The 21,941-nt window shown below is 37.5% G+C and overlaps 1 long non-coding RNA gene across 2 annotated transcripts in view; it reads left to right on the top strand.

Annotated features, from left to right (window-relative positions):
* The window catches only part of LOC128852125 (uncharacterized), a 269,245-nt gene that overhangs the window by 227,129 nt on the left and 20,175 nt on the right, over positions 1 to 21,941 (top strand). The window contains exon 5 of one of the 2 annotated variants that reach the window (XR_008449773.1): positions 1,914 to 3,088. The exons of the other annotated variant lie outside the window; for it this stretch is intronic. This is a non-coding gene — a long non-coding RNA (uncharacterized LOC128852125). Of the gene's footprint in view, positions 1 to 1,913; positions 3,089 to 21,941 lie in introns of those variants that run through there. 2 annotated transcript variants of the gene reach the window in all.

The raw sequence follows: 21,941 nt of genomic DNA, 5'->3' as shown, positions 1-21,941 counted from the left end.
ATGAAGATGTGAAGCCTGAACTTAAAGCAGAAGGACACTGAAAGAGAACTGAGGTGCAAGCTGAAATAGTAGATAGGGTATTGGAGAGCTCTTTCGACATAGTAAAGTGAAAGAAAAAAAGAATTTTTGTCCTGTATGTGTACATGTGTATCTTTCTTCAGCCTAGCATATTTGCTTATTTGAGTAATAAAATACCTCTAAATTGAAAGCTTTGGTGTCAATCTAGATACATTTGTCTAGTGATCTATGTAAATTGCTGAGAAATTAGTCAAGGAAACTGGAAATGGGCTAATAGTGAAGCTCCACAAAGCTCCACAAATAACACACATAAGAACCTAATTTAGTCCTAGAATTCTTATTCCATGTTGTGTGTAATGACAGTTCCTATTCATTCCGATTGCCACCCAATCTTCAACAAAGATAAGTAGTGTTTAAATTTTAAATGTATTTGAATATGTTGTGTGAATATATAATAGTATCTACTATGTATAATATTATATCTATAAATAAATAAATATAAAAATATGTATTTTAAAGGGCATTTTTCTTAGATGGTGCAGGGACCAGTAAGCTCCAGCTTGACCTATGGAATGCCCAGAGCCTATCAGGGAGTGTTGTATTAGTACTTTCTGCTAAGTGGAGAGCAAGTTTTATGATGTGTTTATATGATGCAGTGGTTTGGTGAATTGTCCCTTCTGTGAAGGCTGATGCTCCTCCTGCCATCTCAGAGCTGGAATATTTCTCATATTTAGAATTCCTAAATGAGGAATGTAAGACAAGTTGCAAAAGCTGGCAGCATAAATAATAAAAAATCCCTTTACAGTTCTTGTTTTTTTACACATCTGATCAGTCTCGGCATGGTTTACTCATAACTTGGGAATGTTTTTTTCTTCACTGTGTGGGAATTCTGTTATGAATGTCGTGTTTACGACTGGATTGATTTAAAGATTTTCTAAAGAAACTGGAGACCTTGAGATCATCAGATAAGTGAAATGTAAACTTTGTTTTGATTGAGTCAGACACAGGAAGCCTTAGTTTTTTTTTATTCTACTATGATTGCATTTCTAGTAGGTAAGAAATTGAGAGTAGCCCTGAAGAAAAGGACTTGGGGTGCTGGTGGTTGAGAAGCTCAACATGAGCTGGCAATATGCGCTTGCAGCCCAAGAAGCCAACCGTATCCTGGGCAGGAAAAGTGTAACTAGCATGTCAGGGGAAGTAATTCTGCCCCTCTGCTTTCATGAGATCTCACTTGGAGTACTGTGTTCAGTTCTGGAGCCTGCAACAGAGGAAAGACATAGATCTGTTGGATCAAGTCCAGAGGAGGGGCATGAAGATGATCAGAGGGCTAGAACACCTCTCATACAAGGACAGACTGAGGGAGTTGGGGAGCCTAGAGAAGAGAAGGCACCAAGGAGAACTTAGAGCAGCCTTCCAGTACTTGAAGGGGGCCTACAAGAAAGCTGGGGAGGGGCTCTTTATCAGGGAGTGCTATGACAGGATAAGGGGTAAGGTTTTTATGCTGAAAGAGAGGAGATTTAGGTTAGGTATTAAGGGTGGTGAGGTGATTAGGTTAGGGTGGTGAGGCACTGGCACAGGTTTCCCAGGGAAGCTGTGGCTGCCCCATCCCTGGAGGTGTTCAAGGCCAGCTTGGATGAGGCTTTGAGCAACCTCATCTAGTGGAAATTGTCCCTGCCCATGGCAAGGGAGCTGGAACAGAGATGATCTTTAAGGTCCCTTCCAAACTATTCAATGATTCTGTGATTGTGTTCTGTAGTATGGTTGAGGGGACTTAAATACACGTGCTACTGGACAGGTGTTAGAGATAGCAAAGCCAAAGTAGTGTAGAAGTTCAGTTCAGAAGAGAAATTCATTGCAGTAGTTGCTGATATGAGGAAATGCTAATTTCTTTTCAGGCTCGAATCTGCTCTCTGAGGACTTTGGCCATCCTCTGTGTCAAACTTTAGAAGACTTGGAAGAAAAAGTCAGGGTGCTTGAATCCAGTACATGGTAGGGTATCTATTTCCTGACAACTGAAAATAGCAACACTGTTAAACATACAAGTAGAAGCAGGAGTAGAATGTCAGTGAAAACTCGAGTGACAAGATGAATCAGCCAAGTGTGTCTGGGTGGCTTAAAACTCAACGGTACAACACTGTACCTCCAAATCCTTTCCTGTGCATGATAGCATGTTCTTCTGCTTTAACTGGGTGATTTTAATTAACAGTGGAAATTATTCAGGTATTGCTTTGGCAAAAGTAACATGATCAGAGGTTGTGAATGATCTTACTGTTTCTGTTGTTCAAGTTTTAGTGCTTTATAAAAATCACTTTGTGTCATTTCTAATCACTGCTTTAAACATTGTCATTTCTATTGCCCATAAACTTGCTTACTAAAATAATACCATGAAGAAAATACAAGACATTTTCCAGTGGCTGGCACTGGAGATGTCTTTCAGAATTGAAAATAAATGGTGTTGTTCCCATTCCTTTCAGAGTCCTTAACATTTGAGTGTGTTCTCCTAGATGTGTACTGCCTCTTTGGGAGTGAAAGTGATATCATTTGTCAGCTTCGTTTTGCCTGAAGTTATAATAATACGCGTTTCTCCCAGAACTGTTGCCATGTCTCTCATCCACTTTTCCTTTGCAGCAGAGTATTTATTGATTTATACCTGCCGGAGGGAGCTTCTTCCCAGAAACTGTCACTGACAGTACAGGTCCCACCCAGGTTCTTTCAGGCTGATCCTTGACAGGAAACACTCCTTAGCCCCTGGATGCTGTTAAGAGTCTCAGTTTTCTTCTGATTCATCTCCCATCTTCCTCCTCCTCCCCACTTTAGCTCTACAAAGGCTTAACAGTCAAGCAAAAGTATCTTTTCAGCAAGTGTTCACAACCAGGATTTTAGGTAAAGGACTGAGATAAAAAATACATGTGAAAAACTTTAAGCTAGAATTGTATTTTATAGCTCAAATCTGTAGCTGCCTAGCCTGCTTAACCTACTTTCTGCCCCAGCATCAGTCCTGGGAATTCAGTGTGCAGTAACAAATTATTTCCCCTTCCAGTGTCTCTTCTCACTTCGGTGGTAAATTTTCGAAAGATGTCAACTGCCATGAAGAAAACGACTGCTAGAAGTAGAAAACCTGTGTACTTTACAGTGATTTTTGCTACCTCGACTGATACCTAGTTTATTGCTAGTTAAGCAAAACACTACTTTTGACTGTATAGTTTAGTTCCTTAAGAGCTACTCACGTTTTACTCTGTTGAAGGGGGATTGCCTGGCAACTGTTCACTGACTTTTTATGCTTAGTAGTTTCATTTATATTAAATGTTGCCACGTGCATATTCTGTGATTCTTGTGATTTCTAAACAATCACCAATTTTTTTTCTTGAGTGCACAGGATCCTATTGACACAGATCCCTAATCTAGCCACGTACTGTTTGGCTGAGAAGTATCTATGAGATTAGGTCTTGATCTGTGCGAGTTCCCAATATGTCTTCTTAATCTTGAATTGGAGATAAAGGTTTTGTTTTTATTTTTATATCTTTTATAGCAAGTTATGATGGACAGTTTTGGGGTTTCCGTGAGACCTAATTATACTATTGGGCTTTTAATGAGACAGGAAAATGGTATGCTGTATACCGCTAGTAATTACTGGGAAACTCAGAAGATATATACGAAGAAGATCTAGTGGTAACTGCTTAAAATATTGCAGCTGCTGCAGAGTTTACTTTTAATCTTAGGTTGGGTATATACTCGTACACAGTACATCTATTTACCAATTCTGACTTAACTAGTAGTTGTCTTCCTTACAACGCTGAGAAATCAAAATAGGAAAAAAATACCATGACACTTTGTTTTTTAGTTTGGATCTTGGGTTCTTTTTAAAGGAATAATATTGTTAAACGTCTAAGAACTGGAGAGGCTGACTCTGTTGTCTTGAGCTAAGTACTTCCAATATGAGTTTCATCGCCACTCTGTCTTACCTTTTCAATGTGAAACATGTTTAGAAAGGGGAAGAAAGGAAAATCATAGTTTTACCAGAGGAGAATACTCTCCATAAATATCTGCCTAGGCGCACTGAGAGGAACATGTGCTTACTTCCACGGTGATATCATCCTCTTCCTGGATGCTTAGGTACCACAAAGACCACAGAATAAAAGAAGTCTAGGCAAGCCCCCTTATGACTGAATTGCCAGGTTTGAACACTTTTTTTTTCTCAGCAGCACTGGAAAGGGACTCTTGCCTTCTGGCTCAAAAAAACTTCCCTGTTTTCATACTGGTAATATGATTCTAAGTCAAGACCCTTCAGCTGTTCTTGTATGGCTTGATTTCTTCTTAAAAGACAGAATTTTGTGTAGTTTTTCAATTGGAGAAAACTATTTGCTGTTGCTTACTGTTGCATAGGATGGGATGTTCTTGGTAATCCGGTGTGGTGCAATGTTCTGGGTATTAGCCATCTTTAACTCCGCTCAAATATGTCTGAAAAAGAGTGTGTGACCTGAAACATGAAAATGCTTGAATCCAGTAGTGACCACTTGTGCTTATTTGGAAAAATGAGAATAATAAATGCCAAAGAAGATCTGCTCTGTCCTTCTGCCCTTGTTTGGGGTGTCAGTCACAAATGAGAAACTCCATTACCTCTTAAAGTAAGAGCTGGAACCTAAGAGAAGTTAAAACTGACTTATTCCTCTTCCATTGGCTCAGAAGATAATATTCAGGTCATGTAATTGAACACTAAAGCAAGGAGCTTTGTATGTTTGGGGAAAAAAAGCATTTAGTTAAAGTCTTTGTCTCCCTTTAGGTATAAATTAACTAAAAGTTAGCTAATGAAACTGTGCAACAAAGTTCTATTCAGATAGTATATAAAATAACTGCATTCAGTAATAATTAATGCTGTGTAAATACACCCAAGAGTTAACCAAGATATGAAAAACTCTCTAGTTTAAATATTATTTTGTATGGTCTTTAGTTCGCTCCAGCTCTCCCCAAGAAGAGCTCAAGGAAAGAAACCCAAGGCTTTCACTTCTATCTCCAGCAAACAGTCAGAACCAATATGCACTGTAATATCATCAGATCTGCACTTCCAACACAGAAACTTAATTGTGACCTGATATGATTATAGCAATAAGAAGAGATCAGCATGCTTCACAGTTGTGCAATTCATTTCTTTTATGATTTATTTTACCCTAATCCCTGTCCGATATTTGTAGAAAGTTACTGAGTGACTGGAGGGCAACAAGTTCAGTTACATGTAACTACCATTTTGGATTTTATTTAGTTCTCTAGAGATGCTAAATTGAGCTTTATTAAGGATAGGTACAAATCTCCTTTGACTTAAGAAGACTAGCAACATAGAAATTACAAGTGGTGCTTGTTTTATTTTTTGAGAGATTTACAGATTCTTATTAACAGCACCTTTTTCTGTAACTTTATTGAAATAGCTACTCTATTTCATTATCCTTATAAGCATAGCATTTCAGATGAACTGCTTCTCTGACTGACATTTCTCAACGATCTGTAAATATCCTACTAGTTCTCTCAGTTTTGACAGTTTATGCAACAATCATGGCACACTCACGAGGTCAGCTATAATTGTCTGGAAACAAGGCGAGGAACATTTATTTAAATTGCATTCTAGCAGCCTACAAAGAAACATCATGTCCTCATACCAAATGTTTCAATCAGACAAGACTTGATTTCTGCAGCTCTGGTAGTGAATCATCACAATTTGCGTGGCTGATGTGAAGAGCCTAAATCTGATTCCAGAACTAGATGGTATTTCCACATTGTTTTAGCACACCACTGATTTTTAAACTTCAGACGCAAATCAGTAATATAGTATAATATATATAAGAGTGACACTGGAGAAGAAAACCACCCTCAAAACCTTATGCAGAAAGCTAGCTGGAATTGATGACATTGTAATAGCAAACCAAGTAGACAGTAAAATGGGATTGATAAGATTCCTTCATTGATATTGTTTCCTAGTTGAAGTATATTAGGAAAACATTTGGGCCTGTAAGTTTTTGTATGCACTGCCATTTTTGGGAAGCTCTCTGAGATGTGAGGTACAGGCACATGCATTTCTGTTTTTTTTTTTTTTTCTTCCTGCTGTGATCACTTCTGACTGTGACAAAATGTGTTCTTTAACATCATTGATTGTTTTATGAAAACAATAATAAGGTAGGTATTGCTTTCTTCCATCTAATTTGTATCTACGTATAACATGCTTTTTCTGGTTGAGGAACAGATTATATAGCTTCTAAAATTCTAAGTCTTTGACCAGGAAACCCTCAAATCAATGTTTTGGGAATCTGAGGGTCAGGGAGTGGGAAGACTTAAAGTACTCTTTTGGAGGGAGAGGGTAAATGCAGGGAGGGAACAGTATTATTACACTTTCTCTCTAGAAACTGCTTTATTTTTCAAACAGCATGATGCATACTTTGATTTTCCACATATGGGTTCCAGTAAAAGACCAAAGAAACCTACACAGTTATCTTTTTACAATACAGAATTAATCTTTGGGATTTCCCAGTGAGGCCAAGCACTTATTTTTGTTTCTTTGGAAGGAACTAAATAGATAATTCTGTGGAAGAAACATCTCTGATTATATTGGAATAAAAACTGGTTTGATTTAGGTGGATGCAGAAACGTGAAATCCCCTAGTCAGTATGGGTTTCATTTTTTTCTATCAAATACCATTTGTAGGACTGGTTAGAGAAACCTGTGGCAAGAAATTTCAGATCTGGGGAATCTGGAGTTTAGTGACTTACGGCTCCCACGGTAAAATGTAACTTTTTACAGGAGTTTAATTTCAATGTAGTAAATGCATGTGGGACACGACGTTTGTCTATGGCTGTTGCAGACGTGATTGATGGAATGAGTAGCTTGTTCATGCAAATCACGTCACCAGCTGGCACCTGCAGAGTCACATTGACCGTTGTGTAGGGACAAGTAGAAACATTTATTGCATTTTGCACTCACACACAAATACCACGTTTTGCATAAAAAAATTAAAAAGCTAAAAATCTCCTGAGGTCAAGACCCACTTTCTGTTAGTACAGCTGTGTCCTTTTGCAAGACAATCTTTAGGCCTTTGATTGGTTGTGTTCTTAAAAGGTAAACACTACTCCCTTTGGAGGCAGTTTCATAATCAATAGTATTCATTACAGGCAATGTTTTCTCTTTACTTTGTTCGTTTTATTAACCCCAGACAACTCTTGCAATCTCTCAAGAATCTAATCCCTAACTCTCTTTGCATCACATCAGACCCCAGTGCCACCCCACATACTTTGGAGCTACTGCACAATGGCTCCTAGCAAAAACATCCAGGAATTAACTTCTCTTTGCATTGTCGAGTGAAGGATGTGCTTAATTATTCATCTGATATACCTGCCAAAATTATTTTTTTTTAAAATGGCTTTGTTTCCTGTTCTCTTTTACCACCTAGTGTGATTAGGACTAAATCAGAACAAATTTTATTTTAAATGTTTGGGAACTTAGGATGGGGCACAGAACTAGGTTTGGAGAAAGCAATAAACATACAGCTGTGAAGGATGTTGGACTTCCAGCTGCCTTCTTAACAAGCACTTAAAAGCTCTTTGAGATGAGAGGAATATACAGGTTAAACTAATGCAATATAACAAAATACCAATTAACCTTTTTCTTTTCCATTCTTTATCTTTGTACATTGACGGAATGAATACTCTTACAAGGACAAGATTAACAGGAGGTGATCCTACATCCATGGGGAGATAAATATTTTAATTTTTTCCTCAAGGGTGCAGTAATCTGAGCATGGTATGTAAGGATTAGCTCAACCTGATATGTCTTAGTTTATGAAAGATCCTTCAAGGGAAAATCCTGATGTAGTTTGACACAAAAATGCTGTCAGAAAGAAGTGTGTTAAGCAATTTACTTTCCAATGAGAATATATTTATTACTTATACGGGCCAAAATATTTGCAGAAACATGCTGAAACTCTCTTATTTTAACTTGCCTTAAAATCAGATCTCAGTATAATCTTATTCACTGCTTCCTTCCTTCAACAACATTTTTTCAGTTCATTTAAACCAGAAGCTATTAAGTCTTTTCATAAAGAAAAGGCATCTGTGGCAGAGTACAGCTAAAGTCAGAAACTGAAATACTTGAGGGTCTACCAAGGTGGAACAAATCATTGGCATCTTTTTATTTTGTAATTAGAATGTAAATATTTAAACTTGTGAGAGAGGGGAGAATAACAAAACAAAAAAGCAGATTTATCTCATTCCACTTGTTTCTGACAAGCTGAAAATGGCACAAATTATTCATTATCTAGCAGAACAGAAGGACAAAAAACAGTGAATGAACCTGAACAACTTTTGATGTTGTCCGAAACATTGCATAATTATCACAGACCTATCGTGACATGGTTCTGGAAGAGGACAAGCGGTTGTCTTATTCAGCACTGCTAAAGAGGGCCAAAACCTGTAAACTTTGCCCCTTGAAAGTAGTTTTTACTGTTTTTGCCATAACAGAAGGAGTAATTTGTGACTCTTGTAACTCTTTATATTGTCCCTAAATCAAAATTTAATACTGTAGATGAATTATGGGGGGGGGGGACTTTTTACAAGGGCATGTACTAATAGGATGATTGGGAATATCTTTAAATTGAAAGGGGGAAGATTTAGATTATACATTAGAAAGAAATTCTTCATGATGAGAGGGGTGAGGCACTGGCACAGGTTGCCCAGGGAAATTGTGGGTGCCGCCTCCCTGGAAGTGTTCAAGTCCAGGCTGGATGGGGCCTTGGGCAGCCTGATCTATTGAGAGGTGTCCCTGCCCATGGTAGCATTCTGTCTGCACTGTACAGTGCCCTCGGGTTATGAATATTTATTAAGAACCACACCTATCTCATACTTTACTGCTCTCTTAATGGGAAAGATAAAATTCTGTTAGCATAAGTTTAGGAGTGTGATAAGAAGGAAAGTACTGTGGATACCATGTTCCTACTGTGCAGTTAACTCCCAGTGTTTCCTAATTTCAAAGTTTCCCTTTCATTAGGAATATGCATCATAAACCTCATCTTACTCAGCTATTTCCTGATTGTTTCACTGGACAGGAAAATGAAAGAGTTAAAATATGCCCTTAGCATGGGGTATCATACTTGGGCCATTATGCCAAAAAGTCACTGATAATTTTTCTTTGGAAGACTGATCTACCTCTCAGTGACTGAAAGCAAACAAAAGGCAGTCAAGATCCTGTAGTAAGAAGTTGCGTGCGTTAATCCTGTTCATAAACTTGTATATGGCATATAAGAATACATATGGCTGTATGTATGCTGCCATGAAATATGTGATTAATTGTGTGCAAAGCCTTCATCTTGAAATTTGAACACTGTTGTGTGATGCAGGAAAAAGCATTTTATCTCACTGTGGACTAATGATTTATTTAGAGCTTAGTGAAACATCTGTTTGAGGACAGCAGATGACCGCAGCCTGTACAGTCATGGGATATTAGCATTTCTGAGATGGGAGCAGTGTATATTCCAAACAAGAATGAAAACTGTTTTCTGAATGAATAAGTGGTATCAGTTTTTGGGAGGTAATCCTCTTGCCTAGTGGAGCCTTATGAAGGAACTTGGGATTTAGAAAAGGAGGAAAAAACAAAGGAAGTGGGGAAGATGGGAGGGAGAAGAATTTGTGCCCAAAGTAGGATTCTGCTTGCTGATAGCAAGCTTGAAGGCAATGATCTTGCAATGCAAGGGGGTTGAGTTACATAATTGAAAAAAATCATAGCAGCTTTACAGCTCAGTGCCACAATGTGACAGAAGTCACAGAGAAATTATCCAAAAATCTTAACTTTATTTTCTATTTTTGATACCCTTGGTTTACCTGTCTTTGTAATATACTATTTGTGTTTCAGATTGCTAACATGTAGTTGATTATTTACTCAAGCCTTTTATGTAAGGTCTCTTCAGAGTAATTGCAGCACACACTGTTCTATTCTACTGGATGAGACAATTAAAAAAAAAACCCAAAAAACAGTATAGCTGGTTAACTTTTATTGAAATCTGAGAAAATTCTTGTTATCTGCAAGAAACTCCTTTGTGGAGCTGAATGTATAGGTATGGATGTTTATAAATACATCTATTATGAGATATATGAGGTGATCAGAAATACGCTTGGCATAAAAAAGCCAGCGGGGAGAAAAACAAAATATTTTTCATATCTGATTTGCAAAAACTACTAAAGATTTTGCTTGTGGGGGGTGTTGTTTGTGAGGTTTTGTTTGTTTTAAACTTCAATTTGATACCACAAATGAGAAATACTTTAGCCAAACTGTTATTTTTCTAGACTCACCCTTACAGCTAATCCATAAATGTGAGTGCCAGAAGGACCATTTATAATTTATTTCTTCTTGATAGTGTCATGTGAGCCTCCTAGTGACTGCAGCTGGTCACTTCTCTCAGCTTTGTACTGTTTCTAGGCTACATTTATTAAGGTCCAAATGGAGTAAGGCACTCGACTGCAAATGACTTCTGTAACGTGTACCTTCTCTAGACCACTTTGACAACTCGAATTTCAACTCTATCTTTATAACCCACCGTTATAATTGGATACTTCAGCTTTCAAAGTGAGATGATAAATATCTTAGTTCTATGTTATAGCACTTCTGATTGTCCTGCTTATCAGTAGCTTCTGTTCCAGCTGAAAGGAAGAGGGAAAGACAACTTTGAACAGCCATGTTTACAGTCCAGTCCTATTGTATTTAAATAATCTTCAAAACAGGATTTATTTATTGTCATCACTGATGACACTAGAAATGCAAACAGATGCTCTGGGAAAGCTGATGAATGAGTTGCGATTAGAGAAGTTGATTATATGGGGATTTTTTTTTTTTTTATTATATGTGCCTCACTTACACAGATTTTATAGTTCTGTAATCATACAAAATATTTTTTGTTTGAATTCTCTGTGAATATCAAGTCTTTGTACTACCAGGACATCGTATTAATGTTTCTATGCAGTCTGAATCGTTGATAAAGTGTCAGACTGAATATTCAAAATACGTATTATTAAAGAACAAAGTAGAACCTACATATTGAAATTTTATACACCTATATCTCATCTCTCTTAGTTTGCTATTCCCATGTAACTACCATATATAGTGCTTCTTGCAACATCACATGGTTATGTGCACGCTGTATGCTTTCTTAGGAACATATCTGAAATTCTGTAATTGCAAGCTGGGAAAGTGCCAACCACACTTGCCTTCTCTGTGTGTATATTATATTCAAATTGTCCCTTGATTGTCACAGTAATCTCTGTTGTCACTGTGAGCAATGTCTTTATTTCTCCCTGTAGCAGTTACTCCTACTGTAAAAAGGGGAGAACATGAGTCTGTGCTAGGAGTTGGGGGTCCAACATTTACATCAATATAAGGCAAAAGAAGTTATATTTCCATGAGACGGCAGAGCAGAAGGAGCTGCTATAATAGTTATAAAGAAGTAAGTTATGAGCTCCTCCCAGCACTCGCTGCAAGAGGCAGCCAATAAAAAGCTGAGCTCCGTCTCTGGACACAGAAGACATGCACCTGACACAGGAATTTCTGCCAGTAGCAAAATTTGGTTTCCCTGTATAGTCAGGAAGTTCAAGCAGCTGCATTATGATTACCTTGGGCACACGCACACTAAGGTAGGAGCTACTGTTGGTTCTTTCTTTCTTTCAGGTGCATCCAAGTAGGAAAAGTCAGTATTTGGGTCTCTGTGTAGCCAAATTGTAGATTTGCCATGACTTACTGTACATTTTCTGCTTTTAATATAAAAGCAGTGTACATACTTTGAAAAACACTTACATAATAAAGTTAGTACTCCCTAGTGAATCTTTTGTAGGCCTCTACAGTACAGTAGGTATTCTTGATTCTCATTTTTCCAGATTTGTAGTGGGCTGTTTAGTTTTTACAGTCAAGAAATTATCCAGGCCAGCAGTTGCTTCAGCTGCTGGCCCACTCTTCCCTGATAGATATGAATGCAGAGCTATTGAACTTTATAGATTGAAATGCATCAAAGGTGTTCTTACTGTACCAGGTAATGTAAGAGACAATTTTATATATACAAGTATTAAAAAATATATATAGTTATGTCATTCTTTCTTCTTTCCAGTATTACTTTTATCTGATTTGATCAAGGATTAGCAAAATATGGATCTGAGAATTATTGAATGCTGTCTACAGTTTAGCTTTGAAAAGATTCCTTCTCAAGAGAATATCTTAGAGTTTCTCCAAGGCCTATGAAACTGAAATAAAATCATAAATTTTCTTTGGCAATCTTTTATTTGAACTGAAGGAAAGTAAAGTAAAGATACCTTAAATAAAAAAAAAAGAAAACGTTGGTCTGATGGGGTTTAATGGAGAAAGCAGACTATAAAACTTGCTTTGGATCAGCTAAAATAGATTTCCTGACTGTTCCTAAATGGTTGTCTACTCGTGTTCCTTTTTGAGAAATTTTTACTTGGTTCCAGATTGGGTATTGCATATTCATAGGACTATTTTAAAAAGTGAAGCTGATTTAGAAATTCTTGCCTTGAAAAAACAGTCATAATTGGTTTCTTGCTCCCTCAGCTTCTAACCAGCTTTTTTTCCTTTTTTTGACTTTTAGATGGCTAAGCTGCCAAGACTATGCACATTACACATCTTGATTCTTTTGGCTGTGACAGTTAAATTACACACAACTAATATTTTGGCAAATATTAGACTTTGAAAATTCTACATGTATCACCCCAGTGCAATTTGTCAGTTAATTTTACAGATGAAGAGAAATGGTGTGCACAGAGTAAAATCCTTTTTTTCCTTTCTGAGCACGTTTCCTGAACATTCCTGAGCAACATGCAACTGTCCAAACTTGTGGCCTAGAAACTAATCCACATCTTTTATTTCAGGTTATGCTAGGTTTTTAGTACTTAAGCACTTGAGCATTTAGATTAGATCTTGTGTTTCTTCCTATCTTGCAATTTTCTGCTTTAAGCCGTGCACTGAGCATTGGTTACATTTCAGGCTAAGAATTTCTTTTATTGTAAACATTGCTTTCATAATTAGACAGACAGACAGACATGGACTGTGAGTAATAAAGAGGATTTGTTGTCAGTTTGCTATGCATATATCCTCCATTCAACTTGATTTCAAATTGAGAGTTTAGGACTCTCCAGAGAATGGAATTGTATGGAATTTCACAACAGTTCTGAAGCTGTTAAAATGCTTTCAAAATGGAAAGCCAGATAGATTTTTTTTCAAACCTAGTGTAGGAAAAAAGACCTTTTTAAATGGCCTCTGCCACAGACACTTCTTAAAACTGTAAAGAGCTAGATAAAACCTGGAACTGGGAAAGGAAAAGTCCGGGGCTGAAAAGTAGAAAGACACTTCTCCAACTCTCAAGTGGATGGACCCTATTTCATTGTCTTTGGAGTCACTGTAATAGGGAGCCTGTTTTTGGAGGAGAGTATGAGATATGGAAGAACAGGGCAGGCAAATCAGCCTCTTTAGAAAGAAATCTCAGTGGTGAAGGGAGCGCAATTGATGTTATAATTGCGCTTTGAAAAAGCCAACAGGCTTGGAGTCAATGGGGTAAAATCTTCCAGGATTTTGGTGTTGCCCTTCATCTGATGTCTCACTAAAGGCTAAAATGTCTGAAGAAATTTTGGCAAAGTCAACTCATTGTCTCTCCTCTGTTGAAGCCCTGAGAAGTCTATTCCAAAATGCTGTGTATTTACCTGTTATAGTAGCAACTGAAAGGGGTGGGATCACTTTTTGTTTCAATGCTCCTAAGGCAATTTTCAGTGAATGAAGAAAATTATTTTTGAAAATATCCTCCGTCATCATAACAGTCACATGCATGCTTTGGGGGGCAAAAAAAAAGTCATGTGCCTGGGGCAGGGAAAATTCCCTGTGGGATGAGGGAGTGGAAAAGACTTAACCTATATTTCAGGTCCCATATAATACTGTAAAGTAAAGGACAAAATATTAGTGATCATTAAAACTAGCAAAATTCTTGCTTTGGGTCACAGACTATATCCTGTGTTACTGAATATATTTGCATAGGACTAGCTACATCATCACCCCATCGTGCCAAAATACATGTTATTAAGTAGCAGATGCAGTACTACAAATGAAAGAAAGAGCAATTAAGGTTATGTAAGAGTGAGAAATACAGGCTCCATGAGTGCAACAGCCGCTTATTCTCATAGTCATGTAGCACATTGATTTGAGGGATGGCTGTGTAATCGTTTCTGCATTAGGTTACCCTTTGGAGAGGATATTTTAGATGGATTTGAGTGCGAATGTGGTCATTGTAAAAGAACTGAGATTTTTTTTGCATATCTTCATAATGTATTGTAAGATTCTAACCATTTATCAGAAAAGGTAATCCTACTAGTGCCCGAAATTTCAGCCTGAGCAAGGAAAATTGATTTACCAGACATTTTGAAAACAGGAGAAAATGCTGATGATACTGCTGCAGGATGTTGCAGCATAATTTCTCATGGATCCTGCAAAAACCCAAACACAGAGTATTTCTTTGCTATTGCTAATGTAAAAAGATTTAAAATAAGATTAAACCTGGTGCTTTACAGTACTATTGCATATTTAGCTCTGAGCATAAGCTATGATGTTCTTAGGCCAATACACAAACCCGGAGGTTTTAAACTTATGGCTTTGGGCTTTGTATCAGAACAGGAGCTGGCAAAGTCAGTTTTTCCAAGCCTTACTCAATGTCTTCGTTTGGAAAGTTTGCCTCATTCATATTCTGTATAAAGCATGGTTACATCATATACTATCCCAGTGTCTATTTTTGTCAAATCGCTGTATAATGTACAGACATCAATATATGTAGTTGAGGATAAAGATCTGCAAAGTATAGTCCTGTGAAGCAGGCTTTTTTCTGTATCTTATATTTCCTACAATCTGCACAATTGCATTTTTCTGGAAAGATGATAATAGAAGAAAATATCTAAACCTGTGTTTAAATTTACAATTCTATAAGATATAGATATCAAATATCTTTATTAGTAGTAATTAGTTCTTGCTGAACTTGTTAAAGCTAAGCTCTGCTGTCTCTGAAGTCAGTTTGCTTATGTCCCCTTTTTCCTTCCCTGGAGCTTAGCTACCTGTCCAGTCTCAGGACAGGCTTTTCTGTTGGAACTGCAAATTTAACTGCTTCCACTGAGGCTGGACATAGCAGAGAGTGGGTTTTTTCTTGAATATTGGTGCTTTCCATTCTGCAGAGTGCACCTTGCATCTGGAGTGGATCAGAAAAGCTGTATGCAGTACTTGGCTGCTTGATGTGGATCCAAAAGAAATGGAATTTGCTAGTCATAGTGCCAGAAATCTGTTAATTGAAGGGAATAAATGGATAAGTGGCTTATTCTATTCTTAGCATATGAGTGCTCGTCAGATGAAAGGCTTTATAATTGGAAATGTTAGAGATTGTACTACTTTTATCTGTTTAAAAATTAAAACAAATAACAGAATAACCTGTTGCTATGCAACATTATGCAATTAAGTTAAAAGTTGGCAAAAATAATTACTACAAAAGATGTGACTAAGCATGCAGTGTATGAGGTCTGTCCTGAGCTGCATTTATTGACTCTCATAAAACACAAATTCAGCTGCAGAATTGATTATTTAGTGCACATTTAAGCAACATTTACCAATAATTGGTCTGGAAAATTCATTTTGCTAATGATTTTTATGTCACTTGATGTAGTTGTCTTTATATTTTAATATCCCCCTCCTTTAGGACACCTTAGACGTACCCAAGTAATGCTGACAAATCAGATTACTCAACTGTTAAGATCTCCTTGTGATCCCTGCTTCTCCATTATGGCTTACATTATCACAATACTTATAATTTAAGGCCTCACATTAGTTTAGAGAGGAATAAGGTCAGGGAAATATTGCTGTCTTAAATTATATAGCCCAGAGGTAAGGAAAATAAGCATGGGATACAGCAGGATCTAAAGCACACAACCACCACTGCTAATTGTTTCCATATAAATAGTAAAAGATGGGCATGGGTTAGTGGAGAGGTCACAAGGTAACTGTGAGGATGGCAGCTTAATTATTGTTAAACGCATTGAAGATTTTAAAGTAAAGAAACCTTTACTTTAGGTAAAGTAAAGGTAAGAGGAGAAAGGTAAGGTAAGAGGAGAAAGGAGGATACTGTCCAACTAGAATAGTCCCACTGTAAAAGAAAGAGAGAAAAATGGATTTTAATTGTTTCCCATTTTAAAGCAGTATTACTTATTTGACTCTTGTGCTAACCATATAAGTCTTTGGCACAAAAAACCATAAACTATCAGAACATAATCAAAACATAAACAGCCAAACATAAACTATCAGAACATAATTTCAGTGTGTGCTATTGATGTGAATTAGTGTTCTCAAGGGCAGCTCAAACTGCACAGAAGTGTTGAGCTTATTGCTCTCTACACCTCCGTGAGGAGGGGAAGTGGAGAGGGCAGTGCTGCTCTCTCCTCCGTGGTATCAGTGATAGGAAGCATGAGAATGGTTCAAAGCTGCACTAGGGGACGTTTAGACTGAACATCAGGAAACATTTCTTTGTCAAATGGGTGGTTGATGCAACAAGACTGTCAGTGTTTACAAAACATTTGGATAAAGCCTTTAACAACGTGCTCTAGCTTTTTGTCAGCCCTGAATTATCAGGCAGTTGGACTAGATGACCATTTTATGTCCCTTCCAACTGGAATAGTCTATTCTGTTCTTTTTTATTCTATTTCAAACTAGATAAGGAAAAGGCTGTGGGTACACAGCTGTGCAGCTGACATTGTCACATACAGTGACAATCAGGAAGAATGGAAAAGCACTTAGCCCAGATGGCAAAAAGGTCAAAAGATCATAACTAAGTAGCCTAGGACAACTGGCTTTTGACAAACAGAGTTTTGTTTCTGCAGGAAGCAGAATTCCAGAATCTCAGTGCAGGTTGAATGGAAACTATTGGGACATTCCCAGGGAAAAAAATCTGATTGAGATTTTTATCAAGGCAAATGTGCAGAAGCTGGTATTTTGCAAGCTCTCATTGATCTGACAAAAGCATTGGATAAGGTAAGTTGCTGTGGTCTTTGCAGCCTCACAGAAAATCCTTGAAGAAAATTACAGTTCAAAAGAATGAGTTGTCCTATGGAAAATATCAAAGAGTACATCTTATAATCTAGTCTTGTTTATGCTCCTCAGTAAAGTGATGTATAAGATCACTGTGACCTTAAAAGGAGCATTTGAATTTTTGAAATTCAGAAGTGTCACTTATTCTCTCCAGATAGTCTAGTGGATCTGAAAAGGCTGAATGGACCACAGTCTATTCTTGATTGTAGCTACAGATGAGAAACTCCAGTTTCTGATTCATAGCTGCTGGGACAGAAAGTTCTTCTACAGACAGCTCTTGATGTGGCTGTCAGGGAACAACATAATAGAATGTCTGTTGCCCCTCTGAACTGAACTCCTTTTTTGAGTTTCTTTTTGGGGGGATGTGTGTGAGTGATAGTGAAACCCTACTTAGAAACAGACTCAGAAAAAAAGGCCATCGCTGACAGGCACTTTTAAGAAAATAGTAGTTTGGCATCAGGCTCTCCACCAGGTGTATCAAAGTTTTGCACTTCTTTTGTCATGTCAGGTAAGTCTGTAGGAGGTAGAAAGAAGGTAGGTCTATGGACTGGAGGAGTTCTGCTATGGAGACACCAGCCTCACCAGAGGCATTGTCCATTTGAACTAAATATGGGTATCCAGTTCCTATGCAGTGAGGTCAAACGGGATTGCAAGAAATTCAGTTACTGCCTGAGGGGCTTCTGAGGTTGGAAGCACCCTGCTGACTTGCCTGTCTCAAGATCTCAGCCACATGTAGTGGTGCAAATAGGTCACCATTTTAAGGGAAGACGCAGGTTTATCCAAACACTGACTGGAAGAACATCCAGGTCAAGGAGTGCATCTTGCAGCAACAGTGCATTGGCACACATATGTGTGGGCCTGGGTGCTCACCTGTCCTTGATTCATCTATGCCGCAGAATGCTGCCATCCTCAGCTTTGAAAAATGTGTTCTAGTAATGTGAAGAATGATGTTAAATAATGTAATAGTATCTCTAGTTTTAAACTTGCATCTTACTACAAATGATAAGCTCCTGGTTACTTGAGACAGATGTGAACCTATCAAAATCACATTTGCTTACAATCTAAATAGGATTCAAATTTTGTGTGCCCACATGCAACCACAGAAATTTTAAAGCTGGAAAAGAAATGTGAAAATTAGATGAAATTACACAAGACAGTGTGGCTGTTTCGACAGTTTTGTGACCCGAACTATTTTATTTTTGTCTCAGATAAGGACAACAGAATAAAATACGTGCTTATTTTAGTTGGAAATTGGCAGCGTCTACTTAAACTGGCAGTGAATGTCAATGTGCTAAGATTACACTATGCAAGGCAGACCCAGAATGTCCATTGTATGTAGGGAGTTGTCTGCAGCAAAAGGGCAGAATCAGGTGATTCAATAGCATCAGTGTTTAGAAGTGTCACAGCTAAATCTGCCCAAGCTTGTCTGCCTGAGACTTAGGTCTCAAAAATTACTTTTTGCCTCCTAACCACATCTCTTTATAGCTGTGTAAGTACTGAGAAAGTCTTTTTATTCCTCACAATTTCTTTTCCTAGTGCTTACAGCTATAAACAGATTAAGTTTTGCATAGTTCTCTAGCTAATAAAAGTAAAGTCCTCCTACTAATTCTAATGTTAGTGAATTTATGCATACAGCATTCTCCATAATATCTTGTAACACAAATGTGAAAGGATGCATGCTATTGTTCATCCTGGACAAAAAGTTATGGTCCATACCTTCAAGCACTTAAAATCTTTGGGCCTCTTCCCTCCTGAAACAAAGAGGAATTCTACGGTTGTCTGTAAAAGATGCAGGACTAGATTCTAAATCATATTACAAAGTATTAAGGCTCTGTTAAAGAAATGTACTTTCAAAAAGCAGCTGAAGAAAAAGCTGCCAGTCTAACTTATTCCGTATAACCAAGAGGGTGATTAAATGTTCCAAATATGCAGAAGTCAAAAGTCCCATTTCTGCTTTAAATCTTTTCCTTTTATAGGCTGTGTGTTTTACTCCCTGTTTTGAAAACCTGTGCTGTTTAGGAACAAGAATTTATTTAGAGTTTAAAAACTTGCAACTAATCTTGGATTAATAATCTAAATTAACCGTTGGCAAAGAAGTTGTAATTTCTAAGCCAACACATAGCTGCATATTGCATTAGTTCAGGAATATTTGGTACTTTGAGGGGTTAAGAATGAAATATTTTCCATGATTCATATCTCGTAGCTTGAAAAGTCAACAGCTCGATTCCAATGTAGCCAAAAGGGATTTTCAGTCCAAAAAGTCTTGTTGCTTGAAATTAATTTGCGTTCTTGCAGTAAGGGCTTTGTATTGCAATGTATTAATGCATGAAAACAGCTACAGAATGAGTAGTGCCACATGTCTGAGCTAAAAATAATGTGTGTATTGTTACTGTGCAAACAGTTGTACATTTTGGTCACCAAAGATAATCTCTGTTAGAATAGCAGAGATGCATACTGCAGAATCAGATACATATTGTAGAGCTGTGAGGGGATATGTTTGCATGTGCCTGCTCGTGCCACTTAACCAGGCCCTGTCCTTTTCTGTCTTGGCAAGGATACTGAGTCTTATTATTTAAACGCATGAAAAAGTACAACAAAACTTTTAATGATAAATATACTTAGGCAAATGGAAACAACTCTTTTTTTCACTGAAATCAAGATTTTGGAACTTGAACAGCTGACACGGTGCTTTAAGAAGGGGGGGGGGGAAGTCTGTGCTGGTATAGAGTTAATTCTGTCTATCCGACATTTCTGTGGGAGAGGGGAAGAAAATGCATGTGGAAATGATATACTTTCCAACTTAGCTCAATCCTTGCTCTACTTACAGGTTAGTGTTTTGTTGCCCCACTGAAGAATCTGTGACTTTCAAGAAACTCCAGGAAATTAATTCTGATCCCCATTCTGCTAAGGTGCTTGGAGTAGCTCACCAATGTATGATTCCTTCATCCAAATGTAGAGTAACCTTTGGGTCTCAAAAGCACTTGCTTATACTTCCAACCTTGCACCTCTTCTCTCCATTCTAATGTAAATTATACAGAGGAAGAGTTAAAGATTATGTCTAAGTTTTCGGTTTGCCCCTTCTGTGAAACCAGTTCTCTGGCTACATCTCCTACTATGCCCATCAGTAATGGTTGTCTTTCTTCTGAGATGAAGCAGCAATTGTGTACTGGCAGTGGAGAAAGAGAGGCTGGGATCCTGCAGCTAACAACATGCAGAAAAGAGAGAACTGCTTAGTTCCACATTAGGAAGAAGCCAAGAGAGGGAGGTTTTAAGTCTAGAGTATTAGTTATAAAGAGGCTTTGATTTGTGATTAAAGAAACTGACTGCTGTTGCATATGATCCTGAGAAAATGGGAGATGAAAAGGCATGTATTGTATTCAATTAGAATTGCAGCTAAAGTTACTTATTAACTACTTCTAAAGGTGAAGAACTTGACTATTGACTAATAACTTGAGCAAGAAAGAGCAGTGGCTTTTTCTTATTTTCAGACATGTGTCTGCTTTTAACTGCATGCTTTTGTCCCCCTTTTTTTTTTTTTAAACCTCCTCTCTTTTTTTCTTTGAGAGAGAGTCTGAAAATTATTATGTGCCCATGGAAGAACTTGTAATGTACAAGGACTTCTGCTCTCTATTGGCAGAAAAGTAGATGCAGTTCTGGCATCTCGTTTGTGCTCACTAGACCTATATTGAGAATAAAAAGACAAAAAACAGTTGCGTGCTAGCAAATTATTTTTTCTTACTTTTGCCAAGATGTACTTATTTATGCCGTTGCTCTGTGCCGGGATTTTCAGTAACAATGGCATTAAAATGTACCCTCTTCTCCCTTCTGTTGTAACTAGTAAGCTTATTTATTTGTCTTTTAATTGGCTGTTTTAGAAGTGCTGTTATCAGTTAAAACAGATTCTCTTTTCTATAATAATAGCATAGTTGTGCATGGAAGGCAAAAGTTCAGACTGCAAAAAGCTGTTGTAATATAGAGCTAAAGATCACAGAATCATAGAATAGTTAGGGTTGGAAGGGACCTTAAAGACCTCATCTAGTTCCAAACCCCCTGCGGTGGGCAGAGACGTCCCACTGAATCAGGCTGCCCTGATGATGAATTAGATGTGCTAATTTCATATTATATTAAAGATTTCTGTGCTTCTCCCTCTCTTTACCATGGTTATTTGTTTAGATTAATTTCAATGTACTGTTTTGCCCTAGAAATTTCAAGTTTCCAAATTATTAATTGTTTAATTATTTTTTTGGAGAGGCTTAAATACTCCCCATAGCCAGCAGCTCTGTACCCAAGATTTCATTCTTAAACTTCATTTTATATGACATGAAAAAGGGAATTAACATATTCATAAACACAGAAAAAAATTAGGAAAATTTATGACATCTAGGACTGCACGTTAAGCGCCTTCCAAGGAAATAAGTAGTGACTATTAAGCTATGAGAACTTCTCTGTTGATTTAGATGGAGATTTTGACAACTAACCCTAGGCTTCAAAGCTTGCCTTTAAACCGTGTACATCACGGGTAGTACTGGGAGAGATTTGTGACTAAATTGTAATCCAAACATTTAAGTTTCAGAACAAGCACCTAAATTTGGTCAGTTAATAAGCTATAGTCATTTTTCCTTTGCATCTAATTCTTCCCTTCTCTTGGGCTTTTGTGTCTCTGTTTCACTCAAAATCCACAGCCTAGAACCCTCCCTTTGTAGATTATCCTCAAACTTGTTCTTGAAGGTAGAACATATATCTGTTTCTTATTTGAAAGCCTTCTTGACAAGGTTGCCTGTCCAGCAGGTGGG

Source organism: Cuculus canorus, chromosome 4, assembly GCF_017976375.1.
Source record: "Cuculus canorus isolate bCucCan1 chromosome 4, bCucCan1.pri, whole genome shotgun sequence".
In the NCBI taxonomy this organism is placed as follows: domain Eukaryota; kingdom Metazoa; phylum Chordata; class Aves; order Cuculiformes; family Cuculidae; genus Cuculus; species Cuculus canorus.
Note: the sequence above shows the minus strand (reverse complement) of the source record. Positions and strands in the feature narration are given on the sequence as shown.